We start from the raw sequence: 21,339 nt of genomic DNA, 5'->3' as shown, positions 1-21,339 counted from the left end.
GTTATCAAAACCCAAATTCAGCTGCCTGTTGCTGGAAAGGTCAATGTTCAAAGTTTCAGTTTTGTGGGAAAGTAATTTGAGCTATATTCAGAAGGCCAGACACTGGGGAAAAGGCAAACTCTTGTCCATGTGCAACTCTGAGGTTTCTCCCTGACCCAGGGGGTTTTAAAGCAGTAGAGGGTACTTAAACAAGGCAGTTCCATGGTCAATACCATCTTTGGATCATGGGCAGACTCCATGGTACAAGCTGCCAAAGTAACCTCAACTTCCCTGAATCTCCAGCTGAAGAGGGAACCAAACTACATGGGAGGAGACTGCCAGAGGCCAGGAAACAACCACCATAAGGGATTAGAGGAGAAAACCCCTGGGGCTCACACATGGTCAGCAGTACTTTCTGTTCTCCCCAGCTGGCATAAGAAAATACTAAAATACAACCTTGTAGTTCACCAATCATCACTCAGAATACTGAGAAATGTTTTCCTCAGTGAACTCAGAGGAACCTTCAAAGCAAAAACCAAAAGGATCAAATGGCTTGCAAACTAATAGCCAAGGAGAATAAGACACATAAAACTACAAAGAGATTTTTTACCATCACTCATAAAGTTAAAATTGACAATGCTTACCTCCACATCACAAGGAAGCAAAAGCAGTGGTCTCTGTAATGAGGAAAAGTAGTCATCCAAAGAAAGTGACCCAGCAGTACCACAGGACATGGAATTGGTAGAGAAGTTCAGGGTGTTATAACTGCATAGCCCATATCCAAGTAGCTGGAGGATAGATTGAGGTGTTGACTAGAGCCAGGTGTCTGGGTCCAAATCCCTACCCATGTCCAAGTGACCACTTTTGACCATGGCCCACCTGCCCCTCCCACATCCACCCCAGCTTAACTCATGTGCAGTTCACCCAATGCCACACCCTGGGACTGTTGCTGAACCCCACAGGTGGCCCCCAGGTGTAGGGTGCTGGCCACCTGGCACAGCCCTCTGCTCTGTCTGATGGTCTAGACCTGGCTTTGCTGAGGATCCTCCATTTATCCATTCTCACTGGCAGATGTCCCTGAGCAGGGGTATGAGGCTGGCAGAGGGCTAGGTCACCCTGAGGGCACCCCTCTTGCTGTTTGCACTGTGGGCAGTGCTGGCTCCTGTCCAAGGTTCTCAAGGTCGTCCCTCATGGTGCTACATCTCTTCTGAGGTGGTAATTCCCAAGAAGGAGTTGCACCACGGCAAGGGCGTTCAGATGCCTGGCTGGCTGTCCTATATCCTGCATTTTGGGGGCAAGAGCCATGTTATCCACATGAGGCACAAGAAACTCTTTTGGTCCAGACTCTGCTGATGATGACTCAGGATGCTCAGGGAGCCTTGCATATGGACTACCCCTTCATGCCTCCAGACTGTTACTACCTCGGCTACCTGGAGGAGATTCTTTTTCCATGGTCACAAGTGACACAGGCTATGGCAGCCTTGAAGATATCATGAAGTTGGATTAACTTGCCTATGAAATGAGACCCCTCAGTGATTTCCAATGGTTTGAACACTTTGTTTCTCAGAGAGTCGCAGACATCTGTGCAATGGGACCTACTTATAACCTGGGATATAAGGAGGACAGGGGACCCCCTGTTCCTCAAGGAAATGCCAGTGCAGCCCCAAGGATCTCTAGTAAGTTCTGTTCATCCCATCACAGAATTTTCAAAGGACTTGCTCTCAGTATCAAAACAATGTATAGTGTGTTAATCACATGGAAAAAAGTGCCCAATTTCTAATAAGGCTAGTTAGCTTAATTGAGTCAATATTTCATGGTATTGATGTAAGTTAGTGGTTTCATGGTCATTTATAGTGAGAGACATCAAGCTCACACAGGCAATTATGTGTTGCATCAGAGCCCCTTTTTTTCTCTGCAATAGTATGAGTCAAAGTATTTTTGATTTCTTAAAACACATTCACCCTTAATGTGATTTGAGATGGGCCCCATGAGGTTCATTGCACTCCAGTTGTATATTCTATATGCCATCCACCAATGGGTTATATGCCATCATTCTGGGTTATTTAGGCAGACATTACTTACTCTTGTCTATCATAGCAACACATCAGATTGCAAGAAATAGTGGCTTGTGCATTGACACTGATGAATGTGCTTGCCAAAAAAGGTCCAGCTGCCTTAGGACCCAATTAACTGGTATAATGGAAGCTTTCAGGAACTGTTCCTTCATTCATATGCAGCACATAATAAATTGTGGAACAGGCAAGTGCAGGTTCAACACTGAAATGGTGCAGTTAAATAAAAGCCTGACCCACTATCATTATGGAAACTACACAGTGGATCCAGGAAAGCAGTGTGACTGCGGCTCATTCAACCAGTGCTACAGCAATCTAGGCTGTATGCGTGATTGTATCTGAACCCCTGTGGGCAAATGTAATACAGGCAGACGCTATACAGACTGCGCCAACTCCGCTGCTAGGACACTCTGCAGACCAATCCAAAATATACATGATCTTCCAGAGTCCTGCCATGGGGTGAACTTGGCATACCCTGATGACTTCCATATGCAAGATGGAACCGCGTGCACTGAACAGGGCTGCTGCTATCATGGAAACTGCACTGACCGCACTATTCACTGCCAAGAAAGTTTTGGCAGAAATTCTGGGAAAGATGAAGGTGTCTGCTATACCATAAATCATAAAGGCAGCCAATATAGACACTGCAGACGACCCCGGGGAATTCAACGCTGAACCCCATTCCCACACAGACGTTCCATATGGAAGGCTGCAGTGTAGGAATGTCACACATCTCCCTCAGCTGCAAGAGCATGTTGGATTCCATCTGCCTGAGATCCAGGGTTCTGATGTTTGGGGCTGGATTCACATCGTAGCACAGGAACAACCGAGATTGGTCATGTGAGAACTGGTACTTCCTGTGCTTCTGGAAAGTTCTGTCAGGATACCTACTCCAATGGCAGTGGGGCTCAGCTGAATTATGACTGTATCCCAGAGAAATGCAGTCACAGAGGGATGTGCAACCATAACAGGAACTGCCACTGCCACATAGGCTGGGATCCTCCATGGTGCACGGACAAGGCACTGGTGGGAGCAAAGACTGTGGACCCCTCCAAGAAGAATTCAGTCAGTCAGGCAAAGTCATGAATCCATGGTATATCTCAGAGTGGTTTTTGGTGACATTTATGCCCTAATAGCTGCATTCCTCTTTGTTGTTTCTAGAAATGTCAGAACTATAAACACAGAGAAAGTTAAGGAAGAGATTTTTGGAGAAGACAATCCATAATTTAGCCTCCAGACCCCTGAACAACTATAGACAATGCATCTGGTGCATCTGTAAAAATAAAGTATTGAGGCGGCACAGCTGACATCCACGTTTCCAAGGGTCTGCGGGAGACACAGGGGTCCTCAGGCACATCACAGCTCTGACACCAGGTCTCTCATGGGTCACCGACCAGCACTCTGAAATAAAACTTGAAAACTGCATGCTTGTGGCCTTCATGTAGTTTTTAAGCCTGTAAGAGCCCAAACTGAGCCTTAGTTTCTGGGAAGAGGACCTGAATCACAGCTGTTTCTTGAGCAGAAGTGTCTGGTTCCAGAATTTTTTTTTATTTTATTTTTTTATTTTTTAATTTATTTTTGGGACAGAGAGAGACAGAGCATGAACGGGGGAGGGGCAGAGAGAGAGGGAGACACAGAATCAGAAACAGGCTCCAGGCTCCGAGCCATCAGCCCAGAGCCTGATGCGGGGCTCGAAATCACGGACCGCGAGATCGTGACCTGGCTGAAGTCGGACGCTTAACCAACTGCGCCACCCAGGCGCCCCTGGTTCCAGAATTAAGAAAAGTTGACACAAGCTCCTTTATTGGCAACTTCATGAGTTTTCTCCAAAACTACGCTGTTGTGGACTGAAAAGTTTCTCATTCTCCAGGTAATCTGTTCTTCCCCCAGTCCCATGTGGGCTCAGGATAAAGGAGGGCTACCACACACCCATACTGCCTGTCCACACGGGGGTGTCTGTGGGCTGTGAGGGAAGGGGACTGGCATTAGGTTCCACCTAGCGCAAGCTGTGCCTCTCTGGAGAGCAACTTTCCAAATGTGGGAGACTGAGACCATGAGGCTGAAAGAAGCACCCCATAAATCAATCAGAAAGGTAGGCACAAGTGCCTATGGATGACTCTGGCATCTAGAGGGAGCTCGGTGAACGTGAATCCCTGCTCTCTTTCTCTTGCCTACTATTCAGTGAGTTTAACTGTAGATAAGAATCCGCCTAGGACACCCGCTTTGGTTTTCCAAGCACCTTCTAGAATAACACAGAGGTGAGCCTGTGAAAGTTAGCGAATTCAGCCCCATCCGCTCCCAAGAAATCCTGTACTTGCTACCCTGTTTTCTATGTCCTGATCATTGCGAATGTGGGATGGAGGCCTGCCCTTCCCTGGGTCCTTGTGCCCTCTTGTTGTGGGCTCTGTAAGTCATAAATCCTGTGCTTCCATTTCCTTTGTTGGGGGTGTACTGAAACCCCACCTTCAGTCACAAGGGGCCCACACATCTCATGTACCCCATGCGAGAGCTCAGATGCCTAGGGAGCTGCCTGTCACCCACTGTGACTTGCTGTTGCCACTTCCTTCAGCAGGTCACAGTCTACATGTTCTTAATTCAGTCCAGAAGCTGAGGTCCCACAATACATTTATCCCCAAGGATGGGATTGGGAACCTAGCTGATGCCCCCCTACAATGCCTTAGACCTAAGAATGGCTCACTCATTCCTCACCCTCACGTCTCAGTTGCTGTGGGAAGGAGCTGGTGCTTGCTGGTGGTCTGTAGCTTTGATTTGGGCTTATGCCAGGTGTTGCCAGAAACCCTCACCCTAAATTATCAGTGCCATAAAAGGTCAGACTCCCTGCAGAGACAAACAAGCAGGCACCAGTCTGGGGGTGCAGGGGTGTGTATTTCCTATTTACCTCCAAAGGAGGTGGGCACCGAGGACAGTGTTCCTAGATTACTGTCGAAGAAGACATCAGCTCCTTGTCCACTGTGTTGCGGCCAGCACTGTGGTGTTGTGCTTGATTAGCCAGCCCTAGCTAGTGATGGAGGCAAATCTACAAGGAGCATCATGGCACCCAGGGTGGAGGACTTGGCCAAGGCAAGCTCCCCCTAGTGGCTGCAATCCTCGCTGCTGTCACCAATGGCTCCCCACCTGTCAGGTATTGGGTGGGACACCTCAGTGTGGGAGGCCACAGAACACGACTCTGGGAAGAAATAACTTCTATCCCAGATTTTCCCTGTCACGATCCACTACACCTACATGTCCAAGGACCAGCGTGAGAGACAGAAATGGTGACAGGCACTATACCATCATGGAAATGCAAGGCTTCCTAGAATCATTTGTCCAAAGGGAGGGAGACAAGGACATTGATTGGCTTTTGTGGGTCTTTGTCATTGGCTCCGACTGTTGCTTACAGCACTTGACATGCTGCAGCTGACTGGATTGGTCCAAGACCGCCAAAGTCATCATTCACTGAAAAACTCAAAGTATCCACAGCCTGTTTACAGAGACACCCTAGAGGAGCCTCCAGACTTTTCACTCTATCAAAAGACCATGACAAGCACGCCAAGGCACAGGGCAGGAGACACAGACAAAAAAAAGGGGGGGAAGGCTCTGAGGAAGACGCTCCCCAAGCACCCAGAGCCCACAGAGGTAGGAAGAAAGAAGCTCTGATTCCTGGGACTTGGATTTTTATGGCATGGCAGCACAGGCCCACTGGGAGAGACCCAATCCACCTCTAAGACAGAATGGGGACAATTCAAAGAGTGTGGGGTTTTTGTTTTTTGTTTTTGCCTTGTGTCATGCGCCCAAGATCCCTTGACCATTTCCAACCTGGAGTAGAGACCCTTGACAACACAATCTAAGGAGTTCTTCATGAAGGACCACTCTGATCTTAAGTCTGTGCCATTACATTCACAGTGGGGGAACAGGACGACATGGGTTCCTGTCCATTTGGCAAGAACCTGATCTCAGGACCCACTGTGGAGACTTCCGGCGGAGGAGGGCCCATGTCCACGCCGACCAGCTGGTTTCGTCAGGACCCGCTGTGAAGGATTCAAGAGGACCAGGGCCCACATCCAAACCCAGAAGAACCTGGTCTCCACAGGACCCCCTGCAGAGGATTCGGGAGGACTAGGGCCTGTGTCCATGCTGACAAGAACCCGGTCTCCACAGGACCCGCTGTGGAGACTTCGGGGAGACGAGGGCCCATGTCCACACCAACAAGAACCCGGATTCATCAGGACCCGAGGTGGAGACTTCGGGTGGACGAGTGCTCACGTCCACACAGTCAAGAACCCGGTCCTCTCAGGAAAAGCTGTGGAGGATTCAGGGGCACGTGGCCCCGCGTCCACACGGACAAAAATCGGTCTCCTCAGGTCCCTCTGTGGAGATTCAGGGAGACGTGGCCCCGCATCCACACGGACAAGAACCCGGTTTCGTCAGGAACCGCTGTGGAGGATTCAGGGGGACGTGGCCCCGCATCCACACGGACAAGAACCCGGTCTCCACAGGACCCACTGTGGAGGATTCTGGGATACGTGGCCCCGCGTCCACACGGACAAGTACCCGGTTTTGTCAGGACCGGCTGTGGAGGATTCGGGAGGACCTGGGCCTGCGTCCACACAGACAAGAACCTGGTCCCCTCAGGTCCCGCTGTGGAGACTTCGGGGAGATGAGGGACCATGTCCACACCGACAAGAACCCGGTCTCCTCAGGACCAACTGTGGAGGATTCAGGGGGACGTGGCCCCGCGTCCACACTGACAAGAACCCGGTCCTCTCAGGACCCGCTGTGCAGGATTCAGGGGCACGTGGCCCCGCGTCCACACGGACAAGAACCCGGTCCTCTCAGGACCCGCTGTGGAGGATTCAGGGGCACGTGGCCCCGCGTCCACACGGACAAGAACCCGGTCTCCTCAAGACCCGCTGTGGAGGATTCAGGGGCACGTGGCCCCGCGTCCACACGGACAAGTACCCGGTTTTGTCAGGACCGGCTGTGGAGGATTCGGGAGGACCTGGGCCTGCGTCCACACAGACAAGAACCTGGTCCCCTCAGGTCCCGCTGTGGAGACTTCGGGGAGACGAGGGACCATGTCCACACCGACAAGAACCCGGTCTCCTCAGGACCAACTGTGGAGGATTCAGGGGGACGTGGCCCCGCGTCCACACTGACAAGAACCCGGTCCTCTCAGGACCCGCTGTGCAGGATTCAGGGGCACGTGGCCCCGCGTCCACACGGACAAGAACCCGGTCCTCTCAGGACCCGCTGTGGAGGATTCAGGGGCACGTGGCCCCGCGTCCACACGGACAAGAACCCGGTCTCCTCAGGACCCGCTATGGAGGATTCAGGGGGACGTGGCCCCGCGTCCACACGGACAAGAACCCGGTTTTGTCAGGACCCGCTGTGGAGGATTCAGGGGGACGTGGCCCCGCGTCCACACGGACAAGAACCCGGTTTTGTCAGGACCCGCTGTGGAGGATTCAGGGGCACGTGGCCCCGCGTCCACACGGACAAGAACCCGGCTCCTCAGGACCCGCTGTGGAGGATACAGGGGCACGTGGCCCCGCGTCCACACGGACAAGAACCCGGTCTCCTCACGTCCCGCCAAGGGAGGAGCAAGTGAGGAGAAAGCCAGGCCCCTGGAGGAGGAGCTTCAGGAACCTGGAGGCTGAGGGCGGCGGTGTTCCCCAGACCCTGGGGGGAAAGGACCTTGCGCGGCGTCGTGCGCGGTGACACCGTGTCCCCCGCGGGGCTTACCTCACCGGCGCCGGGCGGCGGGGCTGCGCGGCCCTGTTCCTGCTCCGCGCCCACTCGGTTCCCGCCGCTTCCTCATGCGGTTCGCGGTCCAGGAGCGGGGTCCCCTGGCGGAGCTTGCACTCCCGCCGCTCTGGCCTCGCGGGTCCCTTCAGCCTCCGCGCGGGGCGGCGTGTCCTTCCCGAGTCTGCGACGGCGCCGTGGGGAGTTCGGTGCGACACCCCGGAGCTGCAGGTCGCTCCGGGAAGGACAGACGTGCTCACGGGGTCGGTTCCTCCGCGGCCAGGAGCACAGAGCCGCTCTCCGCCCCCGTGCGTCTTCCTCCGTTTCTGTCCCCAGCGCCCTGTCCTGGGACAGCAGGCCTGCCACCTCCTTGCTCAGATTTCCTCTGGGGCACGTCGTTCCTTCTGCTGCGGTTGTAAATGGCACCGTCTCTTCCTTGCTCTTTCCGACGGGTCGTCAGGAGCGTGCAGACGTGCACGTGGTGTGTGCGTGCTGATCTCCTATCCCGCGAGTGTCCTCGTTTATCCTTCCGTTGCCCTTGGAAACAACGCCGCCAGTTACGTTACCAGCAAAAGGGGGTTTATTCAGGAGTAGCGGAGAATTGCCATCCGGGCCCAGCAAGCTGTGGCAGAACCGCGGCCGGGTGGGGAGCACACGGAGAGGAACGCTGTTTCCGGAGAAGAGGAAGTTGGGAGGGTGGTTTTGAAGCGAGGTCCGCAGGAGGAAAGCAGGGCTGCAGGGCGAGCAGGCGCCTCCCGGGCCCGGCTGCAGGCGCGGTGGGTTTCCTGTAGGGGCCGCAGGGCACAGCTCCCCCTGGCGGGGCCTGAGCCTGGGGCTTCTCTCCGCGGAGGGTTCTAATCTTGGGTCTGTAGCGGTGGGTTGTTCCGGAGCCTGACCCTGGGTGCTGGGCTCCGCCTTCCAGCCTCCCCTCCCCGCCTCCCGAGTCCACTTCGGTGAGATGTCCCTTCATTGGTTTTCGCACTTCTAACAGCTTATTCGTGGCGTCTTATGGACAACCGGAATTCCAAATCCCACTGCTTCCGCTGCACCCAAGACACGTGGCCACCAATTGAACCCTCCCACGTGCCTCTGGCTCACGTGCTGCCTCCTGCAGGGCCCGTGGCCTCTCCGCCTGGGTGAGCTGGGTCTGGGCGTGGGCCTACGTCACAGCGTTTGACCCCTCTCTTGCTTCTGTCATGCGGGGCTGACACGGTTGTTTGGAGGAGTACCTTACTCTGTGATTTCAGACGTGCAGTGAACGTGTCACAGCAGCGCAAATACACTTTACCTGGACGCTTGTTTCTTTGCCGCGTTTGCCACTTCACATGAGATACTTTGGTGTGTTTTAACCCAAACGGGGATGCCCTCCCGAGAAACCACCACAGAACCCCAAATGAGGAAATCCCTGCGTTTCCACATTAGAACCCAGACCACAGGCCCACTTCAAGTTTCCCCTCCTGCCCCACTGTGAAATGTCTTTTCCCATTCTGATCCGGTTTCTTTTGGGGGAAGTGCTCCTGAGACTTTCCCCTGTGTAACCTGGGGGGGGATTTAAAGAGCAAGGTGGTTCCTGGGGCGCCTGGGGTCTCAGTCTGCTAAAGGCCGAGTTCACTTCAGGTCATGATCTCCAATTGATGGGTTCCAGCGCCTGCTTTGTGCTCTGTGCTAACAGCTCAGAGCCTGCAGATTGCTTCAGATTGTGTGTCTCCCTCTTGCTCTGCCCCTCCCGCTATCATGACCTGTCTCTGTCTCTGTTTTTCAACAATAAATAATAAATGTTAAAAAAAAAAAAAAAAGAGCAAGATGGTTCCTGAGAGGCCTTTTCTGGATGGCTTCTGCCACTGAGGATGTTTTCTGCATTCACCCATGTGTTACGTGTATCAGTCCTTCATTTTTAAATTCTGATTAAATGTACGTAACATAACATTTACCACATAAGTCACTTTAAGCATACAGTTGTCTGGCATTAACTGCATTCACACTGTTGTACATCCATCTCTAGAACGTTGTCATGTTCCCCTAGGGAAACTCTGTATCTATTAAACCCTAAATCCCAATTCCAATTTCCCCTCGGCCCCTACAGCCACATTCTACTTGGTGTCTCTGAGTATGACTTTTCTGGACACCTCACTTAAGTGGAACCATAGTGTATTTTCCTTCTGTCACTGGCTCATTTCACTCAGCATAATGACTGCCTAGTTCAGTCGGTGTGCTAGTGTGTGTCAGAACTCTCTTCCTTTTTAAGGCTGAATCATATTCCATTGTGTATATACTACATTTTGTTTATTTACTCATCTGTGAATAGTTACTTGTGGTGTTTCCATCTTTTGGCTGTTGTGAAGAAGCGGCTATGAATATGGGAACATGAATACCTGCTCAAGGCTTTGCTTTAAATTTCCAGATGTAAGTGCAGATGTGGAGTTCTGTGATAGCTTTCTGAGAAACCAGTATTCTCTACAGCCACAACATTTTACTTTATTTCTTTGTATGACAGAATAGTATTCCTGTTTAAGGGTCTGCCCCAAGTTGTTTATCCATTCACACACCGATATGCATTTGCATAGTTTCTACAATTTGGCTATTGTGAACAGTGCTGCTATGTATGTGCACATGCACTTTGTTTAAACAACTGTTTTCAATTCTTCGAGATATACATCTAGGAGGAGTATTGTTGGGCCATATGGCAATTCTATGTTTTTATCTTTTTTTAGGGGGGGGGGAATTGCCAAACTATTTTACACATAGTCTCCACCATTTTACATTTCCACAAGCAAGGTTGAAGGGTTCCAATTTCTCAACATCTTTACCAACATTTGTTATTTTGTAGTTGTATTGATTAGAGCATTTTTAGTGCGTGTAAAAGGGTATCTCACTGTGGTTTAAATCTTCATTTCCATAAGGACTATGGATGTTTAATATCTTTTCAAGTGGTATTCACCATTTGTATGATTGCACTGGGGAAAGATATATCCAAATCCATTGTCCATATTAAAAATTGGGTTGTCTTTTTGTTGATGAGTTGTAAAAACTCTTTATACATTCTGCATAACAGATTCTTACCAGACAAATACTGTGCAAATATTACCTTCCATTAGGCTTTGTCTTTTCACTTTGGGGATAGCATCTTCTGGTGTACAAAGGTTTCTAATGTTGAGAAAACTAAATTTGTCTACTTTTTCTTTCCTTGCTTGTGCTTTGGTGTCATCTCTAACAGCATTGCTAAACCCAATGGTCATGAAGATTTATCTCGATATATTGCTTCCAGAGCTCATGATTTTACATTTAAACTGTTGATCCATTTTGATTTGAGTTTTTATATGGTGTGAGGTCTGGACGCAATTTCATTCCTCTGCACATGGATAGCCAGCTGTCTAGCACCCTTTATTAAAAAGACCATTGTTTCCCCAATGTCATGTTGTCTGCTCTTGTCAAAATTCAGTTGACCAAAGATGAAGGGGATTATTTCTGGGTTCTCCATTAAATCTCACTGACCTGTACGTATCTTTATTTTTGTAATGTTTATTTATTTTTGAGACAGAGAACACGCGAGGCCCAGAGAGAAAGGGAGAGATAGGAAACTGATTGGTGTGGAAAGGAGAGGGTTTGGATAGACCTGAGAATGATACATTTCTTTGACTTGTGGTTATTTGGTTGTCCTGTAACTTGATTATGTTCATCTAAACTCATAGAATCTTATAATAAACATGGTCATTTGCCATATTTAGGTTACTTCTGTAAATATCTCATTACTTTGATTATTAGATAAAATTTTATAAAGTTATTTCTATAAATACTTATGTCTTCACACTCTGTATTGTGTTCCTTCTTAGCTTGGTGGTTGTCTGATGACCATATAGAGTAGATAGATAGGATGGACCAGTTGTGTAGGGGGGACAGATTCAGTTCCGTTCATGAAAGTGACCATTTCTAATGCAAGACTGTGGGGTCAAGGGGCTGAGATGGGGTACAAAATAATAACATCATGGGAATGAGCTCAAGGCTATTGTGGAGAGAGTCTGTCATGTTTTACCTATACAGTTCTTTCCTCAATGTGAAGTATTATTAGGAGACCTGCCAACCTAACAAACTGTTGTTAAATCCACAGGAAATGAAGGAGGCTGGCAGGTGGTGGATGCAGGGATGGAGCCTGGTTGGCAGAAGCCTGGTGGTTGAGCAAGGGCCTGGAAGGAGCTGTAAATGTTAGGCTAGAGGGATGATGGTCCAGATCCAGGACAGAGCTCTTGTCCCTGCACATCCCAGAGCTCAGGACATCCTGGGAAGGGAGACCCTGGGAACAAATGGGAGTGGAAGCCAAAGCCCCAGAGGGAGGAGGAATCTACAAGGAGGCATGTGCTGCCCTATGTGGAAGCTGTATTCAGAAAATATTGAAGTCATAATTATTTATTTTGTATATCTAAAGTTGGTGTCAAATATTCTTTTCCGTATGAAATTATGGTCTTTTAACAAATATTGCCAATAGTGGGTAATTTCATTCAAATACATTCATAAAGATGTGAATCCTCTATAATGACTTTAATATAACATAAAATTATCTATTATCTATCTATCATCTATCTACCCTCTATCATCCATCACCTATCCACTTATCATCTATCTACTATCTAGCATTCTGATCTCTATTTGAAGTCTATTCAGCTAACTCGGCATTTATCCTCTTGGCACATGCCTTCAGGACTATGAACACATTTTCTACAATTTCTTTAGGCTCCGGATTTTTAGATTCCAATGATGTCCAGGTCAGCCAATCCATTTTCATTAATGTGGTTGTTTTAGTGCCATTAACTTTTTACCTCAGATACTGATGGTCTCTGTGCCATATCAGTGAAGAGTCCCCAACTTTTCTGTGACATCTGTGCCTCCTCCCTGAGTTAACAGCCCCTTGTGTTGGATGGGGATTTCTCAGGAGATGGAGACACCAGCCATGCATGGGAATCATATCTGCAGGTGACAGAAAGGTGTCCATGTCTTGGTGTCTGTGCACTTAAAGATGTCGGCACTGCTTCCAAGCTTTGCAGATGACTGAGGAAGCAAACCCCATCAGCAGAGAACCATCAAGATCAGAAGTCTCCATGTGTGCCCATGCTGTGCAGGTAGTTTTCAGGTGAGGTTAATACATCAGTGTGGAAACTAAAAGAAATGTGATCCTGGGAACAAGTGTCCTTTGCTTGTTATATTTACACCAGACTGGACATCAATATAGATTTTTCCTATGCAGTTATGTGAGGAATGACTGTTAAAATTGAATGTATTTAAAGACTTGATTTGGAAAGGTTTCTGGAGAAAATATGGATCCCTTCAAATATCTTTTGGACAGATAGAGTATAGTGAATTGTGATCCACTCATTTGTTCACTATCTGATCAGAAAGGTGAGGCCATCACTTGACCTGCCTCCAACACAATTCATAGACCAAGTGCTGCCTTGACCGAGGACCAACAAGCCTGTGGATCCACAAAGAGATGCCCACAGGTGGACCTGGAAGGACAAGGGGAGCCTGACTCAATTTTTGTCCACTTATAAGGACATGCTCCCTCCCACACAGGCAAACTTCTCTAGATCTAGAGTAAACTCCAATCTCAGGGTGTGGGAGCCCACAGCTCTCTCCTCAGACAGAGCTGAAGTCCCTAAGGAAGGCAGAACTGTATTCGAGAAACAGAAGAGACTGTAGGGCCTTCCTTGTGCCTGGTGAGAGGTCCTAAAGGTGAGGGTTTTAGATGTCAGATGTGGGATGATGGGAATGGTTGTGACTGCTGGTGACTGGCCCAGGCTGAGTCTCCTTGTCCCCAGGGGTCCTGTCCCAGGTGCAGCTGCAGGGGTTGTGCCCAACTGGTGAGTGCCTTGCACACTCTGCACCTCACTGGCAGCATCTTGGGATTCTCCATCTCAACCAGTAATTTCTGGTGGAATTGGATCCACCGACCCCAGCAGAGTGGATGCAGTGGATAGTTCACATACTATCCTATATTCTATTATCACATACTAGGGTCCAGACCACAAGAGCCACATGTCCATCAGTTAGGCAGTTTGTTAGGCAAGAGGAAGAGGGATAAAGCAGGTGCTGGCCACACCCTTGGAGGTTCCCCCAGGGTTGACAGCCACACAATCAGAACCACCTATAAGGGTGAACAGGACAGGATAGGCCTAGCCACAGAGCTGGCTCAAACACCACCAAGGACTTCTGAGAGCTGAGCATGGGCCCAAAGATTGCAATTTTCCTTAGGTTATTTAAAAGTCACGAGGGGGCACTCAGGAAACCAGGGGTAACTGAGATCTCCTGGGGTGCTCAGGTTACCAGGGGGAGCTGAGGACACCAGGGTCGCTCAGTTCTGCATGGAGCACTCAGACCTCCAGGGGGATGCTCAGGTCTCCATGGGGCATTGAGGTCACTAGTTGCCACTCAGTTCACCTGGGGGCACTCAGGTCATCAGGAACGCACAGGACACCAGGAGCCACGTAGGTAACCTGTGGGTTCACAGGTCTCCAGGGGGCACCTAAGGTCTCAGAATTCATATCCAGAACCAGTGTTTCAGGGTCAAGTTTCCTGTGAAGCATCTTTCTCATCACGCCCTGGAAACTTCATGCTGACCAGTAAACAGCACACACTGTTTCCTAAACCATTTACAAACACAGATGTCTTCTAACATTTAGAGTGAACAGTCATATAGTAGTACTGACCTTGACAGAGACCAAGCTTGGGGATAAATCAACTCATATACAGACCTGTGCCTCACAAGTACACGGGCCACCATTTAAAATACATGTAAGTGATTTTCAAACAGAGGAGACTGACTCATTCAAGTGATCTAAATTTAATATATTTGAGCAGCTCCTCTCTCCTTTTACTTTCCTTAAGGTTTTCCTTTGATGCCCATGAAGAGAGACCATGAATAAAGACCCTTGTGGTTGTCGAAACCCCACAGCATCTTCATCAACTCCGCGACTTTCTCTCAAGGATTCTCAGTATATACACGTTCCTGTGAGAGAAAAGGGTAGTTTCTACCCTTCACTCCTTTTGTTCTCCATCCAGTTCGGAAGCCAGAGACAACCAGTGGGGAGGCACACTGAGTCAAGTCTTACAAAACGGTCAGCCTAGGGTCCATTCTACTGAAGGAGTTAAGGAATCATCCACTGGATCCACCTGTCTCTGCACCTCCTCTCCACAGAACATGAGGCCCAGACCTTCCTCACACTCAGCTGGACATGAAGTCAACTGTCTGGGAGCAGATTAGGAACTCAGTTTAGTGGGTTATTTCACCGCAGTTTTCCATAGTGGCTACACTATGTTGCACTCCTATCAAGTGAATTCTAGGATTGTCTGTTCTCCACATCCTCAGCAACATTTGAGATGTTCTCGTTGTGTTTGCCTTATTTTATAATAGCCTTGCTATCAGTTGTGAGGTGATATCTCAGTGGATCGGGGATGGAATTCTCTGATGATTAGTGATGATGAACACCATTCATATGCTGGATGGACATTTTTTCAACCTTAATAGCGAAATGGATATTTACATGTTTGACCCAAATTTTAATCAGGTGATGTGCTTACTGTTATGATTATAATTTTGATTTTTGCTATTGATGTTAAGGAGTTCCTCCTGTATTTTGGATATTAACTCCTTTTCAATATTTTTAATGTAATGTCTCCCATTTCATAGACTGCCTTCTCACCCTGCTACTGTTTGATTTGCCCCCTTTCTAGTTTGATGCAGTCCCCCTTGTCTGCCATGGTTCTCTGTGATTTTGCTTTTGGATCAAATAAATCATTGTCAAGAGAATGGCATGATGTTTATCCTGTGTGTTTTCTTCAAAGGCATTTTGGGTCAGGTGTTCTGCTTAATCTTTAATCCATTTTGAGATTTCTTTGTGTTGACGTATATGTATGATGCAAGATTACGGCCAAATGTCATTATTTTGCATGTGTATATCAACACCATTTTTTAATGTTTCTTTTACTTTTGAGGGAGAGAGACAGATCATGATCAGGGGAGGCACAGGGATAGAGGCAGACACAGAATCCAGGCTCTGAGCTGTCAGCACAGAGCCTGATGTGGGGCTCAAACCCACAAATCATGACAACAATACGTGACTGGAAGTTGGATGCTTAGCTGACTGAGCCACCCAGGCGCCCCTAGTCAACACCATGTTTAAGAGACACAATCCTTTCCCCACTGTGCATTGTTGGAAATCTCATGTAGGATTTGCTGACTGCATCTGCACAATTCTACTTCTGGGCTCCGTAATGAGCTCCACTGGTCTATATGACTCATTTCATGCCAGCAGTACACTGTTGGAGTTAATGTACCTCTGCAATATATTTAGAACGAAGAAGTGTTCTCCTTCTTCCTGGTTCTCTCCTCTTCATGATTTTGTTTTTTACTTCCATGTGTTTTGTGGTTACATATGAATTAGTATATTTTTCAGATTCCTTTTAAAAAAGGCATTGGTATTTTCATTGAGATAAAAAGATAAATATAAAATTAACATAAAAAGATACAGCAGAGAAAAAACACTATCACAAATACAGAAAACAAATCAACTTCATTAAAATTTAAATTTGGAAAGATAAGTGAAATTTAGAAAACTTAGGTAGCCTAGGGAAATAGGTAAGATTCAAACAAATGCGATCGGAACTGAAAAAGGAGACCTAACTGAACTAAACACATGAAAAGGATCATAAAGGAAAAACTTAGATATTTATAGGTCAACAATTAGATCACCAAGAAAAAATTACACATTTTCTAGCATTATATAATCCACCAATACTCTTTCATGCAAAATACAAGAGGAACAAAACACAAATTAGTAAGAAGATGTCCTTAATGTAAAACCTTCACCCTCCAAAAAAAAAAAAAAAAAAAAAACCAAGGCTTTATTAAAATTCTACAATATTTAAAGAATAATTAATGCCAATACTTCTCAAACTATTATAAATTGCTGATGAAAAAGACCACTCCCAGATGCACTTTATGAGGACACCTTACTCTCACAACAAAGCCAGAGAAACACACCACAAGAAGGGAAACTACAGGCCAGTGTCTCAGATAAACATACATGCAAAAGTCCTTGATTAAGTACGAGCCTACTGAATTCAACAGCACACTGAAAGGATCATACATGATACTCCAGTGTGATTCATCCCTGAAATGCAAGTATCCTTCAACATACACAAATGCAAAAATCTGATGTCCTCCATTAACAGAGGGAATGATTGAATCAAAGCCATCCTTAATTAATTCATAAAATCATTAGACACAGTTTTTTCATGAACAAAAAACACATCTTCATCATTTAAAAATAACTCAATTAAAAAGGAGAAGGAAATTACCTCCACGTGATCATGGCCACTATGAGAGCCCACTACTAAAACCATTCCTGCCACATCAGGAGCCAGGCAATGATGGTCATCCCCAATAGAAGTATTCCACATGATAACGTGAAGAATAACTATGCCGCCTCAAACCATGTCATCGTGTCACAGTCCTTATTTGGATGAAAGTCACGGGAGAAACAGCCAGTCCAAGGACACTCAGACCCTCCTTTGTCCTTTGACAGCAGGATATAAATCTCCCTTGAGAAACTCCCCTTCCCTGTACCAGGAGGGGAGAACCATCCTTAGCACCAGAATAAGGAACTCAGGGACAAGAAGGTTGTGCAAACAAACCTAGTTACTTGACTAATTAATATCCGAAAACCACACCTTTGCCTTTACTCTTGCCGAATGCAATGTTTTTTTTGTCTGAAAGGCACAAGTGCCACCTGCTTTGTTCATTCTCTGGGTGCCATATTATTAGGAAGCCCAGGCACTTGCAAAATGAAATTTATTCTCCCCTTTAGATCAGTCTTATGTCAATTGAATCCTTACACCGGGTGGAAACCCAGAAGAAAAGAAGGGAAAGGCATTCTTCTCCTACAACTGGAAGAAGTACCCACAAACGTTGGCAATAAAAAGAAATAAAAGACATTTAAATCAGTAAGGAGGAAGGAAAATTACTTGTTTGCACATGACATGATCTTAAACATAACAAAACCCTAGAGATACCACAAAAAATATTAGAACCAGTTTTTGAAAATGAGGAAAAGTGCAGGATGCACAATGAGCACAATGAACAAAGAAAATAAATAAAAATAAACCACCTATGATTCTACACACCAGCATGGAAATATATGCAAAACAAATAACAAAATTATACAACTGAAAATGGGACAGAATAAAGTACTTGGGATTAAACTTCATAAATTATGTAAAATAATTGTAGAGCGAAAATGACCTTTGTTGATGAAAGACATGTAAAAATGCACAAGTTCCGCAAATATACCTGTGCTCACTGATAAGAATTAATCATATTGTCACAGCACCATCCACACAAACTAATGTAGAAATGCATCCCAAACCTGCCATTCACTTTTAAAGAATCAAATCTAAGTCTGCAGTGTGATATATATGCAAGAGGACATGCAAATAGGGCCCTCTCTGTGCTGATAAAATCAGGCCATCCCGACCCTGTAGCTGGGAGAGGAGCCCCAGCTCCAGGGGTCCCAGGTGTTCCCATTCTGTGATCATGACAGAACACAGACACCTCACCATAGAGTATGTGCCTGGCTTGGTTTTCCTTGTTGCTTTTTTAAAAGGTAATTCATGATGAACGAGGGACACTGAGTCTGTGAATGGATATGAGTGAAACAGTGGATGTGTGACAGTTTCCTGACCAAGATGTCTTGCGTCTGCAGGTGTCCAGTGTGACGTGCAGCTGGTGGAGTCTTTGGGAGACCTGGTGAAGCCTGGGGGGTCCCTGAGACTCACCGGTGTAGCCTCTGGATTCACCTTGCTGATGAAAGACCCAGCATGAACTGGGTCTGCCAGGCTCCAGGGAAGGGGCTGCAGTGGGTCGCGTATATTAGTAATAGTGGAGGTAGCACATACTACGCAGACTCCGTGAAGGGCCGATTCACCATCTCCAGAGACAACGCCAAGAACACGCTGTATCTGCAGATGAACAACCTGAAGACTGAGGACACGGCCACATATTACTGTGCAAGAAACAGGGTGAGGGGACCTCTCTGGGAGCTCACACTCAAACCTCCCTGCAGGAGGGGATCAGCACCATCAGGGGGCGCACACTATGCACAATTCTGCTTTGTGTTGCCAGGAGCAGGTGCAGATGGAGGTTACAGGCAGGTTTCCTGTCAGGGTCTGGGGCTTCCTGTCCACACAGCAGTTTCCCCAGGGAGCCTCTCTGCACACAGGATTCTGTGCTTACCTATTAACTCTCTGAATTAGATACCTGTTGTCATAGGAAAACTGCATTAACATGCACAAAAGACACAATTGTTTGCATTGCTTACTCCTGTCCCTCAACATGACTGAATTACAGATTTTCTGAGGCACAACATCTGAGCCATTAGAGGATTCCCAGATGCGCTCCCTGTGCAGCCAGGACCACAGGATTCCACAGCTCCCCATTAACTTCACCCAGCGCTTGTCCCAATCAAACAACGTGACACTCCCTCCTGGCACTTGCTACTCAGGACGTTAAATGAGCTACAGCTTTATTCAATTCCTCTAAACAAGAGAGAAATCATCTCCATGTATTAGTCTGGATTCTCCTGAGGAACAGAACCCAAAGAACATTGGTTTCCATGACTAAAGAGGTTGGGAAGTCCCATGATCTACTGTCACAAGCTGGAGACCCAGGAAAACCAGTGGTGTAATATGTCTGATTCTGAACTAGGGTCTAGTCTCAGAACGTAGAGATCTGATGATATAACTCTCATAACAAGGGCCAGAGGGGACCACTGTTCCAGTTCAAACAAGCACATGGGAAGTAAAAATGAGGGAATTCTTCCTCCCTCTGCATCAGATTCTATTCAGAACCTTAATGGAATGGGTGATGCCCAGACAGGAACCATGGAAGGAAATGCCAGTCTCTTCTGGAAACACATCACAGACATCCACAGAAACAGTGGTGAATATGGGCACCCATGACTCAGTCAAGATAACCCATAAAGTTAATAATGACAAGTCAACTTCCTGAAAATGTGGAGTTCAAAGACTGAAGACTTGAATTTAAATTAAAAATAAAAGAAGAAAATTAAATACATACATATATGAACTATTGGGACTACCTCAAAATAGCACACTTCTGCACAGTGAGGGAAACAATCAACAAAACTAAAAGGCAACCTATGGAATGGAAGAAGATATTTGTAAATGACATATCCTCAGGGTTACTATTCAAACTATGCAAGTGTTTTTAAATTATTTCACATTATCAGTAGAGAGTGTGTCCATGCCGTTCAGCATACTGTCATGTGAGAAGCAAAATTCGTGTCTTCCACTTTTGTTTTGTGTTAGGATCGCACTGAACATGACACCAACACTCTTCACAAAACTTGAACCATACAGTACAGTACTGTTAATTACAGGGGTAATGTTGTGGAGACCGCTCTAGAACTTAATCATCTTGCATAACACAAAATCATAGCCCTTGAGATCTACTCCTCATTGCCCCACCCTGCCAGCCCCTGACAACTGCCATTCCACTCTCCATTGTATTGTTATCAAATCCCAAATTCAGCCTAGTATTTCTGGAAAGGTCAATGTTCAAAGTATTAGTTTTGGTGGGAAAAGAAGTTGAGCTTTATTTAGGAGGCCAGCCACCTGGAGAAAAGGCAGACTCTTCTCCAAAAGCCAACTCTGAGGGTTTCTGCCCAACCCAGGGGATTTTAAAGGACTATACGGTACTTAAACAAGGGAGTTCCATGGTGGATACCATTTTCAATCATGTGCAGCCTCCATGGTGCAAGCTGCCAACGTAACCTCAACTCCCCTGCATCTATCTCCACCTGAGGAGAGAACCTCACAGTCATGGGAGAAGACTGCCAGAGGCCAGGAAAGAACCACAATAAGGGATTAGAGGGGAAATCCCCTGGGGCTCACACATGTTCAGCAGTACTTTCTGTTCTCACCAGATGGCATAAGAGAAAACTAAAATACAACCTTGTACTTCACCAATCATGACACAGAATACTGGGAAATGTTTCCTCAGTAAACTCAGAGGAAGCTTCAAAGCAACAACCACAAAAGGATCAAATGGCTTGCAAAATAATAGCCAACCAGAATAAGACATGTAAAATTACAAAGTGATGTTTTTCAATACGTACAAAGGTAAAATTGACAGTCTACCTCCATATCCCATGGAAGTAGGAAGCATTGGTCTCCATAATGAGGAAAAGCAGTCATCCAGAGAAAGTGACCCAGCAGCACCACAGGACGTGGAATTGGTAGAGAAGTTCAGTGTGTTATAATTGCATATCCCGTATCCGAGTAGAAGGAGAAAAGATGGAATGTGTTGAATAGAGCCGTGTTTCTCAGTCCAATTCCCTACCCATGTCCATGTGAGCACTGTTGACCATGGCCCATCTGACTCTCCCACATCCACCCCAGCTGAACTGATGAGCAGGGTCACCCAATGCCACACCCTGTGACTGTTACATAACCCCACAGGGGGCCCCGAGGTGTAGGGTGC

General features: G+C 47.1%; 1 long non-coding RNA gene and 2 gene segments (V, D, J or C); 2 read left to right on the top strand and 1 right to left on the bottom strand.

Annotated features, from left to right (window-relative positions):
- LOC125168486 (immunoglobulin heavy constant gamma 1-like) overlaps positions 1-21,339 on the top strand; it is a 533,257-nt gene that overhangs the window by 189,183 nt on the left and 322,735 nt on the right.
- Positions 1-21,339, top strand: part of LOC125168481 (immunoglobulin delta heavy chain-like) — a 724,259-nt gene that overhangs the window by 430,713 nt on the left and 272,207 nt on the right.
- LOC125168523 (uncharacterized) overlaps positions 15,959-21,339 on the bottom strand; it is a 242,250-nt gene continuing 236,869 nt past the window's right edge. Inside the window, exons 3-4 of the long non-coding RNA XR_007153181.1 lie at positions 18,735-18,867; positions 15,959-15,972 (exon numbers count right to left, since the gene is read on the bottom strand). This is a non-coding gene — a long non-coding RNA (uncharacterized LOC125168523). The remainder of the gene's footprint in view (positions 15,973-18,734; positions 18,868-21,339) is intronic.

This window comes from Prionailurus viverrinus, chromosome B3, assembly GCF_022837055.1.
Source record: "Prionailurus viverrinus isolate Anna chromosome B3, UM_Priviv_1.0, whole genome shotgun sequence".
NCBI lineage: Eukaryota > Metazoa > Chordata > Mammalia > Carnivora > Felidae > Prionailurus > Prionailurus viverrinus.
The sequence above is the reverse complement of the archived record's forward strand: the minus strand, read 5'-3'. Positions and strand labels throughout refer to the sequence as shown.